Source organism: Saccostrea cucullata, unplaced genomic scaffold (assembly GCF_032062105.1).
Source record: "Saccostrea cucullata isolate Sc308-1 unplaced genomic scaffold, CSIRO_AGI_Scuc_v1 ctg18732, whole genome shotgun sequence".
Lineage (NCBI taxonomy): Eukaryota > Metazoa > Mollusca > Bivalvia > Ostreida > Ostreidae > Saccostrea > Saccostrea cuccullata.
In genome coordinates this window covers 4,487-8,953 of record NW_026939805.1, presented here as the reverse complement: position 1 = coordinate 8,953, position 4,467 = coordinate 4,487, and the positions used below count along the sequence as shown (strand labels likewise).

General features: G+C 39.4%; 1 pseudogene; it reads right to left on the bottom strand.

The window, feature by feature from the left end:
• Window positions 1–1,121: 1,121 nt before the first annotated feature.
• Window positions 1,122–3,657, bottom strand: LOC134254015 (uncharacterized; annotated as a pseudogene).
• Between the last annotated feature and the right edge of the window lie 810 nt (window positions 3,658–4,467).

Genomic DNA, 4,467 nt, shown 5'->3' with positions numbered 1-4,467 from the left:
GGCCTCGTTTAATGCGAGTGCCATGGAACCCCATGCCTGACACCCCATGGTGGCTAGGCACACAAGCTGCACAGCTTTTACACCCTGCCTCTGGCTTGCTACCTGGTTTAGAATTTTAACACCAACCAGCCTGTACCCTTTTCCTCTTTTATATAGGTAGAGGGGGTCTGAGCACTGAAATGCTCAGATCCCAAGCAATTTTTTTTTCTACACATTTCCTCAATGGCATTTAACTTCCATGTTAAAACACAGCCATGCCCCCCCCTCATGCTTTGATGCAGATGGGCAGAGACAAACAGGTTAAGCGTGTACAAGGCTGATGTCCCCCTTTGACCCCGCCACTAACATCGATATGATGTTCCACACAACAATTTGCACCAAAATTAATATTTATATATATAGCAACCCAAAAACGGAAATTACAGGTCATCGCAACTGAAATCTGACTAGATAAACAAAGGGCATTACTGAGGAGGGAAAATTTTTTTTTTCCCCCCTAAAATGAATTCCAAACCACCCTGGATATTATTTAAATAAGCCTTTTCCCCCTTTCCGATAAATGAGTTCCATCATATCTAAATAAACTGCTTTGATGAACGTTGATATTTTTGTCATGAAAAATGCAAGCCCCATTAACTTCGGATTTAATGAATTTTCTAATGGCCTTATTCACCTTACCCTTTTAAATCAATCTTAGCACCACCCTTGCCAAGAGGTGCACCATGCCAATAAAGACGGGGAAGCATTGTTGACCAAATAGCAAAGTCTTAGGAAGCAATCATTATAACGATACAAACTACATTGAATTTCATGTGAAAATCTAAGTGCAGTATTGCCAGCCGTAGTTAGATCATTTGACCCTGCGTGAATGACTAGTACATCTGGGTGTGGTTGGTGTTTAGTTCATCTGTTAACACTTTGTCAAGATTTTCCCATTTGCCCTCTAATTCCCTTCCAAGTGATGTCCATCCCAAGATTAAGATTTTTTCCCACCCGGTCTCCTCCCTGCCTCCTCACCAGCCGATAAAGGTATTGAAGATCCCACTATCCAAATCGTCTTGAAACCTGGAATTTTTTCAAAATTACCTGTATTCCTTTAACAATGCTAACATGTTATAATCTTATGTATTTCTGAAAGCTTTTGACTCCCCCCGGCCCAAAGATTTATTTCTGAATCTGGAAACCCCTGTTTTGCAAGATTTTACCCCTTTATTCTAAAACTAAGTGGCCCAAAGGCCTTGAATTTTCCTGAATTGAAGTGCTTTTTGAACATATTATTGGATCTTGTTACACCCTTATTGTCGACATGAATAAAGCATAAAAGGGGCCTATTAGGGCGCAGCTGCAAAAACCTGAGTGCCCCTGTCTGGGCAAATATCCAATTTAACTGTTTGGAAATATGCAATGTTGTTGTATTTCCCATTTGGTCAGTTTTGGACCTGGGAATTAAGATGCTGACCTTGCTTCTAGTAAACGTGATGTGTGCCCTATGGATATTCAAAACTTCACTTACTCTAAGCAACCGTGATATGCAATTGAAAAAGTTCTAAAATAACACTGCCTCGTAAGATGATCTACACACTGACGGCAATGCTGATACTACATCTCCAAGATAGATACAGTTAATGGGATTCGAGAATCTTAAAAGGTACCTCTCTTTTGTGGAGACCCTGCAAGGGTTTTTTTACAATGAATGATTGAGTGTTATCTTGTATGCATCTTAATTTATGGATATATGATAATGCGCTAATGTACAGTGCAGCTGTTCTATAAGCTGTACCTGAAATAGAAAGGTGAGCAATGAAATTAAGCAAATGATCAACAGGAGTGGGGAAATACAATGTGGTCCCACAATTATTCAGGAATTTTTTGAAGTTGGTGAGAGCCCCTTGGTAAGCTTTGTATGTATTTGCTGATAGTGAACCCTGTATAAGTCTGTTTGCCTCCCTTGTTAAATTTCCCACATATTCTTGGGAAGCGGTGTTGGTCATGGATCTGCTGCCGGTGCTAGCCTCGGAATTTGCCCCACTGTGAACGAGAGATAGAATCCGCAATAAAATTTGATTTTGAAGGTATGTGTTTTGCTTTAATCAAAATATTGTGTTTGGGCAAGTGAGAACTAGTTTTTTACAATTTTCATGACCCTTTGTGACTTTGATGTTGTCGGTTTATGACATTACCACCGCCATATTGTCAATGTAAAACAAAATTCTATTGTTGGCAAATTGATGTTTCCCCAATTGAATAACTATATGGACCAAAAACTCTAAAAAGGTCATGTACGGGTTATGCCTTGTACAAACCAGGAAATGGGCCATTGAGCATATGTCCACTTGCCTGCAAAATATATCCAAAGCCCCCCTTATCTCCCCCCGTGCTATATGTAGAGTTGTAGAGTCTCATTATTCACCAATATACCTTCTGTAATGACTGAAATGCCATTAAATGATTGGAGGAAGCAACCAGACTTTGAGGTCTGCTTTCATTTCTAACGTTACACGGGTATGGTGATGAGGTTTGTTTTGGCCAATTGTTGCATCAATCAAACTTCGACAGAAAGCCCTACCTGGAGCTATAACTCTACATTCAAAATTTAACAAACCCAATAAAGACTGAAGTTGCTTGAGTAACCTTCTTAAGTGCCATAATGTCGAGAATCTTTTGTTTGATTTCATCATTTTTCCAACGGGAACCCCATGATCATTTCCATCGTATCAAACTCAATGCCCAAGAACTAAGAACCTGCGTTGGATATACTGTTTTGTCTTTTGCAATAGGGACCCCCAGATCGTTGCACAGATAAAGAAAAATGTCCAACGTATTTTTTCAAATGGGAAGTTCTTTGCCACAGAAAAGAAAGTCATCTAGATAATGCAGGATTGAGGCATTTTTTGAGCAATCCTGTATAAGCCAATGCAGAAAGCAACAAATCTGTCCCAAATTGCACAACTTTTTTGCAACCGAAAGGTAGCATCTTGTCGTAATAAAAACCATCATTGAAGTGAAAACCTAACAAGTCGAAATCAGTGCTTTCACTGGTAGCAACCTAAAGGCTGATTTAATGTCCGACTTCGCCAGAAATCCCCCCACCTAATTTTTAATAATGGCAGCAGCATCATCTATGGTTGAATAGGTTACTGAGCTCTGTTCTGGGGCAATGAAATCATTTATTGAAGCAGATTCTGGATATGATAAGTGGTGAATGAGGCGGTAGTCACCGTCTTTTTTAGGTACAAGACCTGGAGAAAACTTGTAATGTTGGAAAAGGTGGTTCTATGAAAGGACCCGCAACCCTCCCCAATGGGACTTCTTTGTAAATCTTTTGCTCCGCAACTGGATATTGTTTGTCTAAACTTGTAAGATTCTTAGAAAACCTGGGTGATCTAGGGCCAAAATACTGTAATTTAAAACCATGTTGAAAACCTTCCCTTAAAAATTGATGATCAGAATAATTTTGTGTATGTAAAAAAATTTATCTAGTTTAATTGGGGTCTTGCCCAGTTTATACAGCTGCCTTGGTGGAACAGGTTGTGGCCGGGTGCTTTCCTCCGCACCTCCTACAGACGTGCTTGAATCTGCATCTGGGGAAGAAATTGCACTTTTTACCCTGATTGAAATGATAGCAATACTGGGTAGCAGCAGATGTGCTGCTCTCATCTAAATTTTGTTTAGTATTGTTGAAATGATTCTGACTGCCAAAAGAATTTGAACTTTGGTTGGTCACATACAGTAGCCAAAATTCTTGACTTATAACCCCCCAGGAGGATTCGGGATAGCTAGCTTTGCGTAGCCGATATTGTTCATCGTATTTGAACCAGCCCTGTGATCTAGGTGGCAGAGGATAGTTTTTTTTGCAATCAAAACGTTTGACTGATGGTTTACTTAATTTTGAGCTGCTTTTAAAATGTGCATTGAAAAATTTTAAATTCCCTCTACATGTAATAATAGTATGATGTAGTCCCTTGAGAAATTTGAAGCTTTTAGGAATAAAACATGTACAACTTACACAATGAGCCCTAAAGATGGCGTAGGGATAATCTCAAAATTTCATGCGAAGCAAGCCTATTTTCACTATTTCGCCGCAGCCGCATCTGCTTCCAGGCCCGTGCTGATGACCTAAGCTACCACAGAAATTGCAGAATAACATTTGTACATACCAATGAACGGCAAGAGATATGTGCTCAACCACCTCGTTTTCAAGCTACAATTCATCCTGTGAACCCACCCCGCTTTTCTGGTGAAATACCGGTAGAGCGAGTTTTGAGCTTAGTTTCGTATTTCTAGTCCATATCCCCTATACAATAGTAGTGACACTCAAGTGTCATATTTCAATAAAATATACAAGGCCACCAATTCCCTCCAAATGCACCCATAAAATATTCTAGCTATAAAATTACCTATAATATGCATTCAAACCTCAGGTTTCTCTATTTTTTCTATTTTTTGACCAGTACTTTATTCGAAACT